Consider the following 13,153-nt stretch of genomic DNA (forward strand, 5'->3'; position numbering starts at 1 on the left):
TTGCTGAGGTCATTTCTGAAGTACAGTCTTACATTTTGGGTACCTCAGGGAGGTCAATCTTCTGAAAAGTCAGAGAACAGTAACAAAATTAGTTAAACTGAGAAAGAAGTCAGAAAGATTGAGTTAAGTGTGTATAATTTTTTGTTATGTAACAAATAGATGTAAAGGAGGAGGCTTTCTAAGTATGAAGGTGTAACTAGAACTGATTATATAAATTTGAAACAAGATATATATCCAATGAATATCAGCAGAAGGATCCTACCAATGAGATCAGTTAGGTTATGGAATGACACAGTAGTGTTTATCAATGCATACAATTTCTTGGAAGGTTTTAAGTTAGATGTAATGCAGTAGTAGAAAATAATCTTCCTTTGGCAAGAGTTTGAACTACATACTTGAATAGGCAGTTTCCATTTTTAGCTTCAATGATTCTACGATAATAGAGCTTTTTTGAAAATTGTAGATACACCTTTTTCTGGTGTATCAGATAATTTGATGAAAAAGCAAGGATTTCCTACATCCCTAACTTTAAAATTCCATGTTGTGCCCCAAATTTGCAATATTTGTGCGTGTCTTCATTACATGTAAATTCCTTTTATTTTAAATGATAGGTGCACGGGGGGCTTGAGATAGGATAGTTGTATTTCTTACAATTTTAAAAGGTGTGATCTTTGTATTTTTTAGAACAAATTTCACACAAGGTGCTATAATTTAACTTATTACTTCTCTACTTTATATGCAGCTAAAATTAGTAAAAGTTTAAAATATGAACTACATTTACAACACTGAATCACAAAACAGTTGTGTTGCACATGTTCAGACTAGCAGTTGTATTTGTCCAAAGTTCTTATGAGTACTGTTTTATAAATTTCACTTGCTTTTTGATCCATGAGCAACATCATGGCAGTTTGGGGAAATATTTCTCAGTTAGCAAGTGGAAGAGTGTGATGAAATATGAGTAACTTAAGACTAAATTAAGTTCTGTGTGTCTTTTTTTACTGTCAGGGCAGCTCACTGAAGACCATAGCTATCAATTCACTGAAAATGCATTGAATGCTTTAAGGATGTGATTTTGAAATCTTTGATCGCATGAGTGTATCTCACAGATACTACTCCTGTGATAAAAGGAATGCCTGTGCTATAATACTGTATTATATTTGTTTTCATTGTGGCCTAAGGATATTATCATATGTTAATCAAGGAGCTATTTTTATATGCTTTTGTACATGCGACATGAAAAAAATACAGCACTGCTTGCTAAAATCTTGCGTTTGCACTTTCGCAAAGCAACAGTGTACAAGGTAATGACACAATTTTAAAAGTGATTTACAGCTACAGAAGAGTCTTGCTAAATGATAAATGGATAAAAATTACTCACAGTATTGCATTCGATGTTTCATAGACCAGAGAGATTGCCATGTAGATTAATTTACATGACATGTACTTTAAAAAAAACAAGCAACATGTTCTTTTCTTCCTCTTCTTTTTTGATTTAAGCCTTTCTCTGATGCCTCAATGTATACCTTTTGTTTCAGTATCTTCTCAAAGATAGTGAGAATTGCAGGTAAAAATCCCCTTACCATTGACTTCAGATGGGCCAGGATTTTTTCCTAGGTAGCTTACTTGAACTTCAATATAACATCGTGAAACGTTTAATTAGCTTGTCAAATGGACATCAAAAGTTTAAGTATGATTTTCATATGGTGCTCTCTTTCCAACTTTTTTGACACCTCTTTTTTGTCTTCCTCTCTGCAATATTCCTAGTTTTCTAAAGCATTGAAATCCTCCTTTTTATGAAAGACTAGGAATGTATTCAAACATCAGCATCTTTAATGTTTTGATGTAGTCTTTAACAAACTGTTCGTATAAAGTTGTTTTCTTGTGCTATATATGCCTTCTGGAATGGATTAATAGGTAAGAGTATGGCCTTATGAAGCTTTTTTAATGACAATACATAAGAATAGATGTTTGGAAGGAGATTCCTATTCATCAGGTGACATTTCCTACTATTGGTAGTAACAAACACACCATCCTTTTTATAAACTCCAGCTGAAAGCAGTTGGATTTCTTGAGGTTACCTCCAACACTCACATACCGTTTCCACTGGGAAAAGCTGTTCCAGGACAGACAGGGTGAACCACCTCATTTCACAGCTCTGCCTGGAATGTCTAGAGGCCAGATCCTGGCCTCAGGGCATAGGCAGTACAAAGCAATATGACGCTGAGAAATTGCATCTTCCACATTAGCTGCCAAAAGGGTCACTTGTGAACAGTAGTTGATAGACTTCATTTCTCTCACCTCTCACTGCACAGGATTTGAGAGGAGAAGCAGCCCAATGTGCTCTTATACCTTCTGCCCAGGGAGCTCATGGGATCAGCTGGGAGGATCTCTGTGCACAAAGGGTGTCTTACAGAAAGGGCTTTTCTGCGCCACTCAGCTATCTTATTGCTATCTATAAGCCTATATTTCTGGAAATACTGGTCTGCCCAGATAGCTATGCCATACTGCTCTCAATAGTATAGTGGAAAACTTACAGCCTCAAAGAAATGGTACAGTGTGCTGCTTCTAATTCCCATTGAACATAACATTTAGCCAGGTTTGTGTTAATGGACAGATTGCAATGACTAGTTAACCGGGAGGTGCATGGAGACCATGTGACCAGAGGGAACCTACCTTTTCTTATCCAGAAAGAAATATGTGCATTTTAAATCTAGGTCTAGCTATTGCTCTGACTGTAGTACTTGCAAGTCTTCACAGTAGCTTACTTTAGTGGATATTTGGATATTTGGATATTTATATGTACTAAATAAACTAGAATGAAAACAAATTACAACCACAGCAATAAATTATAATTTAAGGTAGTTGCTACATTAACAGTTTTTGTGAATTCAGCTCTTATTTAATCTGCCTTAGGAAAAAAAAAAAAGGAAATGCACATACTTGTTCTGCACTAGGCAGGAGGGCTTCATAAATCAAAATTCTCAGGCAGGCAGGCTGCAGTTGTTTATAAAGGATTGGTTAAATGTGTTTTTGAACAAAAAGGTTGAAAGCTTTTCTGAAAATTAAATTTTATTTCATAATGTATATTTTAAAATGTGCTCAAAGATACTGTATTATTTATTACCAGTTTATAATTTAAATTCATGCTGAACATACACTTTTTATAGATGATTAACTGTAGCCCATTAAAATGTTTTATTCTATGATTGTTACAATGACTGTTTAAGAAACAAACACCTCATGTTTTTGCAGAGCTCTGTGTTCTCTTGCTTAAGTGAGTTGCGGTGTTGTTAGTACCTACTAAGCTTTGCAAGGCTGTTAAAGTGGCAGGGTAAGATTTGCCAAGGACGGCTCTTTAAACTTTCATGACGGCACACCTTACAAGTGGGTGGTACTTTTGGTTCGGTGTCTAGTCCTGTACAGCACTGACGCCGTTCTAGGGGTGTTGAGTGCCTTTGGTAGGACTGAAGGCTTTACAGATGTCAGTAAGCGATTCATCCTTATGGTTACCAGATTGAGACCTGTCTTGTGAACTCTTAGGTCACAAAAGTGACAAGTCCAACAAGTGAACTCAAGGCTGTACCAAGACAAACTGTGGAGGACCTGGATGTCGGGTAACTCTAGCCCTCTCAAAGGATCTTGCTCTCAAGTTCAGGCCCGCGACTGGTAGTGGCTTTCAAGTTCTTAAATGTGCAATATTTTCTGTGTTGTGTTGTATCAACTGAAACATGTTGCCTTTTTATTCACAGCTCTCTTGCGTCTCTGTTCAGTCTTGAATGTATTTTTGTGTCCTTTCAGTTGATGGCTTTGTAAAAGTGTAAGTACAGAAATACTTATCTAAGCGTATCATGTATAGAATTGTACTTAAAGATTCTTAATAATGTAAATGCACCGCAGCTGCTCATTATTGTTATTTTTTCTGAAATGCATTATCATTAGCGGTTTACGCAGACAGGAAAGCAACACAATATGATACTTTTAATAACTTATTTATTTGCAAAGATTATAAGATGTGTTAAGCTATAGATTCAGATATGTTTTAGAGATTGTTAATACTGTAGCACTGTAGAAATTCATCATCAATTAAAAGACATGTTCTAAACTATGCTCTATTTGATTTTATTTTTTTCGTAGCACATAGATGTCAGTTGATACATATGTTCTGCATATTACAGCAGACTGGTATCTGTTTACAAATACTATATGTTTTTATCTCGAATTATTTCACAAATAATTCTTGAGGTCCTCTGTAACTTATTTACTATTAGCCAGCCTTCCTTTTTATATTTCTTAAAATATATTCTGTTAAGAAAGAGGTAGATTTGAGAAGTAATATTGGTTTATCAAACAAGAGGGAAAAATACAGGGCATTAAAGAGAATGTGTAACATCTGTCATCGTGTATGAAGACAATTGCATTACAGTGGTCCTGAAATAGGTATTGCAATAGTGGATATTTCAGTGTTTTGGAACAGGACTTTTTTGTGGTATTAACCTTTGAGGGGGGTGGAGGCAGTGATCATCCTCTGGCTGTCCTTTGCTACATGACTAACAATGACATTGCAGCTATGAGGATTTTGTTGCCATGACAGCTCCATAAAGCAATATGTGAGTATTCACACCTACTTCTTTTGAATTAGGAATCAAGTGGTTGTAACCCCAAGGAGCTTAACTGCGTACAAAGGCTAAATCCTGTTAGTCAGATGTATTATAATGGAGACGTAAATCTCCTAATCTGAAAGTCGCAGAAGCGGTCTTCTGATCTAAATTTACAGGACAGGATTTACTTGTCCTGGCCCTCGACCAACGTTAAACCAGTTGGATTTCTGTAGAAGCCAGTGGAAGAATATCCACTGATCTCAACAGGTGTATGATGTGACATAGACATTCATGTATTCTCTTATGTGTAAATCTGGATTTACCAGGAGAAGAGTAAACTCTACCCTCCCTGTTAGCACTGTCTGGGAGAGAGAGCACATGCTTGTTGTGTATTAGCTGTTGCGTGGTGGCTCTCCTGCCTCCCGGCTGTACAGCGCGACTGCACCCAGTGCTGTGCCCTGGGGAACACGCCAAAAGAGCAGGAAATCTCCAGCCTTATACTACCATTGCATTATACAAATCTGAATTCAGCAGAGTCATAGAAACTCCCTTCACATATCTGCAGAAGTATCTTTTATTTCTGAAATTAATCTAGGCCCAGTGACACATCCCATTAAAAATAGGCAGGGTAGATCAGCCCTCACAGCTGCTTGGACATTGCTAGCTTGGAATGCTGCTGTCACTGAGCAACTTTGATTTTCATATGTAGGCTCTTGGCAGTCTGTGCTCGTACCACGCTCATAAAATGGCACTTTGCCTGCCCTTAAGTGGCTGGTCCAGATTCAGTAGAACAAATTGCAAGTGACGAGTGAGAAAAGATTGGGATGGGTGTACTGCATCACGTGCCAAGCACTCTCCTGTGCTCCAGAGAGAATCCCAGGTGTGCAAAGTTTTGTGCCTCAGTTTATCACGTACGAAATTGCATCGTATAATAGGACATCATACAGTATTTCCTTTAACTGATGAAGGACATAAACAAATTTGAGCACTGAAGGCAGCAGATTACAATTTATTGTGTAAATTAAGTCTGGGAAGAGCATTAAGACTGGGATTCACCTGGTGACAAAACAGAGAGGGGCTTGTGTGTCTTGCAGCCAACACTTGCACCCAACTAAAAGCCAAGTATTTAGCATTACTCCCATCTCCATTCAAAATGAGGTGATGTTGCTGAGAATAATAATCTGGAGTTCTTGTCAGAAGGCATCTTTTACAGTGATCGTCTCTGACTGGGCCTTGATTTATTTCACTTTCCAATGGCTACATCATATCCAGCAAACTCTTAACAAAAGGTTCTGCCCCTGGAAACAACTCCTCTAGAGGTTCCTAAATCAAAAATTTATCTGAGAGTTCATGAGATATAAACACTTTTGAACATTATCATACTCTTAAGGAGAAATAATAATTTAAATCATACGAGGTTTTATTTATTTTGTTCTCTGTGCTTACTACAATAATACAGTGCTTGAAAAGGAGTTGGGAATCTAGAGAATAATGCTCAGATACTGAATATGCTGGTACTGAATCTTTAAAAAGATCTTAGGGTTGATAGGAAGAAAGTAGAGGCACAAACTAACTTTTCTCAGATGGAAAGAGTAGCTTAAATCTTGGGTCTGCCTGGTCAGCTCTCTTTGATCGTAGGCAGTGTCTGCTGTTGTCTATTATGTTATAAATTCCACTGTGTTCATACTTGAAATAGAAGGGTATGGTTTCTCCATTTCTGAGCCCTTTTAAATGGAAAGATTGTCTTACCTTAAAAGCCATATTAGACAGTGTTGCCATGATATTTTTTATTTGCCATGAAACCAAAATTAAACTACTTTTTAGATTATTAGTTTCCCACAATTTTTTTTTTCTGCACAGTAATTATATGGTCTAGATGATTTTCTCAGTTGTCTCAGAGCCCTGCTATTTTGAGTCACCAGTAGTCCACAGTCCACAGCTGGAAGAACACTGCATCGTGATATTCCTAAACTGGTGCGATGGCTCCATTCTTTAGAAGTAACTTCATTCTCCCAACAATTGCAGGATGAAGATAAAATATTAAAGGCTAATATTTTGTAGAAATGTGATTGCCTCCTGAATAATGTCTGTTATGTGTGAACAGGCTTGGGGGGGTTGTTTGTTTGTTCGTTTGTTGCTGCCTATATATTACTTAGAAACTAATTATGCCAGTAGCTACTGAATACGAAGTGGGTGGGCTTTTGTGCTTGGCATAAATGTGAGTTCTGTGAGTTTATGGTGGGTTTGATCGTTAGCTTTGACTCTTAGCTGCAAACGTTTGTGGGAAAGATACAGTGATTACACCATCTGTCTGAAGCAAGCGTTATACTTGAGGAGATCTTTCTCAATGCATTCGGTATTTAAGCCTGATTCCCTTTTTGTCTTGCTGCCTTCTGATCTGTGCAGGCTACTGACAGAGAGGGAACGGTCATAAGATCTCTTGTAAATAATGTCAGGTTTTTGTTAGTTCTCATTGCGCTTCCCCGACTCCTTTGAACGCTTGCTGCAATCCTTGAGCTGTTGAACAGCACTAAGTTGGAGATAACTCAATCACCTTCCTATGGTCTGTGAAGTATTAAGGGGCAGAGTGTGCAGAAGACAGAAAGCCAGCAGAGAACAGCAGAGCTAACTACCGTTTTTTGTTAGATAGAGTGGGTGGCTTTTGCCGTGTGCTGAGGGTAGTATGCAGGATGTATGTCTAGGGAACTGAAAAGGAGACTGTGTGTTTCTGAGTCAGTCACTCCTGCATGGCTGCTGTGCCTGTGACTGGAACAAGCTTGCTGTTTAGCCCTTGGTATTGAGAAGACACATGAGACGTGCTTCACTGATGAGCGGTACCATTTATATATCTGCTCTTGTTTTTCATCCCTGGGCACACTATGTGCCTGCAATTGCACAGTTTGCAGATGCTGCTTTCTACACGTTAAAAGAATTAACACCTTCCTCCAGTGTTTCAGTGCAGTTTAATTCTGAGATGTCAAGAACTTCTTGGAAGAAATAGCACTTTTCTTCTGGTTCCTTCTTGAGGGCGTGAACGTTTCAAGCAGCAGAAGTAAATCTATTCGGTTTTGGGTGCCCTCCATAAATAGTTCTGGCAGCTAATTTAGTCCTGTCTGCCATCTTTCTGATGTCCTCTTTTCCAGCATAGTCTGTATCTTCTAATTCATTCTGCACTATGAAATCTCATTACACAAAATAAAATATGTATGAAATAGACACACGAGGTGTGGGGGTGGGCCAGCATGCTCAAAATATGGGACCTGTCCTTCCTTACTGCAATCTTTCATGGCAATCATGGGAAGAATGTCAGACCAACAATTCTGAGGAACAGCAAAACTCTTCGTCACTAACAGTGTTTTTAAAGTTTCCTGACTGTGAAACAGTTCGAGGGGAACCTGCTGAGGGATGGGTTTTTTGCAAGTGCTTGCCGAAAAGCCAGTCACAAGCTCTTTTTCCCAAGGCATGTTGGGGTGATCTTTTTGCTTTAAGATGACTGCATGTGCTTCATTTTAGAGGTGATGCTTAAACCTTCAAGATGCCTTGTGCTAATACTAAGATTTCTACCTTTCAAGGCGCTTTAACCTTTCTGTTACTCATTTATACTCACTTTACTCCCTTTATAGGCCCATAGCATCCTCCAGTGATGATCTTTCTTCAGTGTATATTTCATATTTCCCTGGGAGGCTGTGACTGTTGTACTCAAAAATGTTCAGAGCCCAAGTAATGTTACCTAGTATGTCCTCTGGTTGAGACAGGGTTGAGACCTTTGTTTTAACAATGGTAAGCTGGGGGTGGGGGGAGGTGTTTGATCAAGGAATGAGTAGTTTGAATAGTTTCAAAGCTGTGAGATCTACAATGAAACGTGGAAACCTCAAATTGGAGAAAGGGGTTAAATTACTTTTTTATTTGCTACAAACTCTGAGACCTGCAACAGGTGCATATTGAACGAAATAATTAGGCATGCTTTAAAGTCAGCTGCAGTCAAGCTAACATTTCAGGATTTCTCTCTTAGAAACCACAGGAAGAGAGTTACGGGTCTCACAATGATAGCAAATGCCTCAGAACACTACCCAGGCTAACCAGTGTCGTTTCCCGTTGCAATTCTTCTTCCATGGGAAACTGAGAAGTAATTACTGTGTAAGTACACTGAGCTCTAAATAGCTGTTATTCCTTCAGTGTACTCTTTGCCGAGAGGTTTCATCTGCAAATAATACGTTTCGAGATGGAGCATGGGAAGGATGTGGCAATTCAGAACAACCTTTGAGAGATCAGGTTTTCAAATGTCACAGCTGGGTGGGTTTGCAGTTCACAGGAGGTTTGGAGAGCTAGATCATGGGACCAGACCCTCTACTGCCGTGCCCTGATGGCATTATGCTGACATACAGATTTGAAGGTTTGACTCTTAAAAGAGCTTTTCTAAGAAGAATAGTTCAAAGTTCGAATATGTAGTCCATGGGAAATGGTGATATTTTTCTTCTTTAATTTGGACAGATGTTAGAAATACCAGCATTCCTTTCAGAACAAGAATTGCAGAAAAACAAAGCTGGAAACGGTGAGGGATTTTGTTCTGAACCAGTTCTAGATTAAACCTTTTTCTGAATATTCTGATACTGTGAACATGCAGTTTTCTGTCAAAAATTGCATTCTTTTCCTAGGAAATTCCTGGCTAGCTTGGAAACCCTGAGACTGATGATGCGGCTATAGGGAGCAGGGTGGAAGAAGGTGAATGAAAAGCTGGACGGATTGCCTCCCCCAGCTGTGAGCGGCCGGCGGAGGCTTCCACGCCGAGACAGCTGCTGCGCAGGACTGCAGCCGCGGCCGAATGGGGTCAGTAGGTGGAGAGACAGCCAGCTGCCAGGGACGGGCTTTAGAGAGACCGGCTGAAAGAAGCTGTGGAAGGAGCAATATGGAGTGAAGCCTGCCAAGCCGGGGATGCAGGGAGCGCCCACAGCAAACAAGGGACAGAACGGGATGGTCCTTGGTCACTTGACGCACAGTCCTTAAATCTAGGGGAAAGATTTCCTGGGTCTTCTCCCCTGCAGAAAAAGGAGGTAATGTTCCTGGAGGAGAAGAGGGTGAAGGATTAATTAATTCCAGACTTAAGAAAAATACAGTCACATTCAGTGAGATTCCACTGTATCAATTTTACCCTATTCTGTCACACCATGTAATCTTTTATCCTGAATCTGTTTCTTCCCAATACAAGCAATGGGATGGAAACATCTGACGTGTCATGGCATCTATTCTCTCTCCTGGTGCCTGTAATTTTGAATTTGGAGAACAGCGGAGGGAACTTGAACCGGGAACCAGCTAACTCCTCCTTCTACGGGCAGCCGTGCCTGTGTTTGTACTGCATACTTCCAGAGGAGTATTTGGTTCCTTCTGTGTATCAGGAGGTTAACCCTGATTCTCCACAGCTCCGTAGGGAGAAAATTCTGTAGGGTCCGTCTGAAACACCTACACAGCTGCTTCCCCAAAGCTTTTGGAAATCCCTGAAGTAGTCAGAATTTTGCTAGCAATCCAGCAATTTGAGATCCACGTCTGCTGCAGTGATCTATTCTGCAGGAGAGAGGAGCCAAGAGGATTTGGCTTCAGACTTGGGTAGCCTCCAACTCCCTTCTGATACGGGGGGGCAGATCTTCAAAGGAGACCTAGCCACTGCCGTGAATCTGCACTCTTCATCGCTGTCAATCTGGGAGCGTAGATGGAGTTAAAATAATCCCTGTTCTAACAGTTCGCCCATCTCCTTTTTTACCACTATGCCCTCTGGGAACTGTGACCGACTGAAAGAACCATATTTTGTTCTTAAAAGCTTAGAAAGAGGCTTAATGTTGTGACAGACGAGAAATTGGCTGAGAAAACAAAGGATGAAGTGACAGCAAGAACTGTTTAGAGAGTAGGAATGTGGGATTTAACAAGAGTACACAGTAAAAACAAGCTAAGTATAAATGCTGATCTTGCATATCTGAGGTAAACTAGGAAGGTTTCCACGTTTCCCAGATTTTTCGGACACTTGACCAGCTGGTCATTTGGTGGGAATTAGCATAGTGCCATGAAAGTTAATCTGCTGGTGTGCGCTAACTGATATGTGGCCCTTTATGTTTAGAAAGCACATGATGTGTATTTCTCTTTTCTGTATTACTTTACGTTTTCTAAATTACATCTCTCTAGATCATTCTTTGGAAAGCTGAAAGGAATGCAGCCCCTCATTTCATTGTACTAGGCCTTTACTTGGTTTAAGGCTATGGCGAAGACAATTTTTCCTCTCCGTTATGTGTGAGTCCCTTCTGACTCCGAGAACATTATATTGTCTTCACAAAGGATTGATGCTGTTTATTGGACATAAAACTAAAGGGGGCACTAAAAACAATGATAATAATACAGTATCTGCAGACAAATAGCTTTTCTGACACAAAACAACAAAATGAGTTATTGCTGTACGTGTCAATTAATGCTTTTAAAATGCTTTAATTGCACAGTATCTATTTCAGAGTATTGAAATGAAGAGGTAATTTGGGCTAAAAGAAGATATGATTCACAGTCAAGATGTAAGCTGTGACTTGACAAGGGGTTTAATAGCTGCCTCAGGCAGATCAGAATGTGCGATAATAAGAATCTAGCAGAAAAACACATCGTGGAACTGAACTTCAGAGTTTGCCAGGGTAAGAGGTGTCAGTGACTAGCTAGTAATGCTCCTTCTACGAGGCAAAGAGGCAGAAGTGGTTGCTCTTCACAGCAGTGACTGCTGAAGGCTTTGAGCTACTTACAAAGTACTCATTTTTGAAGGAAATACATGCATTGGTGCTTAGTCATATTCATGTGTATGTACGTACCTCCCTATGTAAACATGAAATCTATTTTTGGGAGTACAGTGCAGTGAAACGCATTTCAGCATGACAGAGAAGTCGGTTCATGATAAAGCCTTCACCAATGTACTGTGCTCCATTGTCTGTCCTCTGCCAAGTCCTTTCTGGGAAGCTGTAAAAAGAAAATTATTTGCTGGCTTAGGGTTGGACTTGACTCTGTTCCCTTCGTTGCTACTGTACTCTTTTCTGCAGGGGATCATTTTACATGTTCTTAATTGCAGAGACAGCTCGTGGTGTTGGCAGTGGTTGTACTGAGAAATGGATTTTAATGAAGTGCGGTTCTCTTACTCCACTGGAACTTCAGCATTCGCGAGCTGAGTGATAGCATCCTGTCAAGATAATGCAGACAACTTTGTCGCCCAGAGGACAGATTTATTTGCCCCCTATGCATTTTATAGGAAGATTGTGCTGTAAAATATCTTGCCCTGTTGCTTTATGTTTACCTGTGTTTTTCTGTTTGAGAATATTGTTACTTGGAAGTAAAATGAAAGAGAAGTTACTGACTGGGCCCTGAGGTGAGATTCCTTTCACCTAACTTTAGATTTTTATGCTGCAGATGTTTGCAGCCAAGTTTCCCTTTAGAGTCAGGAGAGAGAAATGGCCATTTGGAGGGTTCAGTTCATTTAACCTTCTGTAGACATCTAATTTGAGTTGAGGTGAATCCCACTGTAGCCTCTTTGGCTGTGAAGATAGCATACTGTAGCTGGCTCGGCAAACAGTATTCCTACAGGTACACTGGATGCCTCCTGCATCCACGCTGTTCGTAGGCTCCCCCATCAGAAGCAGGCTGGTTGTACCCCTGCTGCATAACACCTTTACTTTAAGAAACTCTCCAAAAGAGATCACTCTCCAGGACTTCTGAGCCCCACTTCGAACAAGTGGAGGAAAACATTGCAGATGATCTCTAAAGGGGGAAATCAATCCCATATTTCTGAAGTTTTTCACAGAATCACAGAATTTTCAGAGTTGGAAGGGACCTCTAGAGATCATCTAGTCCAACTCCCCTGCTAAAGCAGGATTGCCCAGAGCACATTACCCAGGACTGCATCCAGGCAGGTCTTGAAAATCTCCAGAGAAGGGGACTCCACAACCTCCCTGGGCAGCCTGTGCCAGTGCTCTGTCACCCTCACCGTAAAGAAGTTTTTCCGTGTATTTGAACGGAACTTCCTGTGTTCTAACTTGTGCCCATTACCCCTCGTCCTGTCACTGGGAACCATTGAAAAGAGCCTGGCTCCATCCTCCTTCAACCCACCCTTTAGACACTTGTACGCCGTAATAAGGTCTCCCCTCAGCCTTCTCTTCTCGAGGCTAAAGAGTCCCAGCTCTCTCAGCCTTTCCTCATAAGGGAGATGCTCCAATCCCTTAATCATCTTAGTTGCCCTTCGCTGGACTCGCTCCAGCAGTTCCCTGTCCCTCTTGAACTGGGGAGCCCAAAATTGGACACAGTATTCCAGTTGTGGCCTCACCAGTGCAGAGTAGAGGGGGAGAATGACCTCCCTCGACCTACTGGCCACATGAATGTTCACCAGAATGTTCAAAGTCCTTTTAGTGAAGTTCTAAAGAGTGATGCATACATGACTGCACTTTCAGCCCATGCCTGCCTTCTCTCCAACGGCTTTTCCACCCAGCTGTGAATATCAGCCACACTGAAAAGAGCAGTAATGTCTCAGAGACATTGGATTCCTAAAA

This window comes from Vanellus vanellus (genome assembly GCF_965231255.1).
Source record: "Vanellus vanellus genome assembly, chromosome: 2".
Taxonomy (NCBI): domain Eukaryota; kingdom Metazoa; phylum Chordata; class Aves; order Charadriiformes; family Charadriidae; genus Vanellus; species Vanellus vanellus.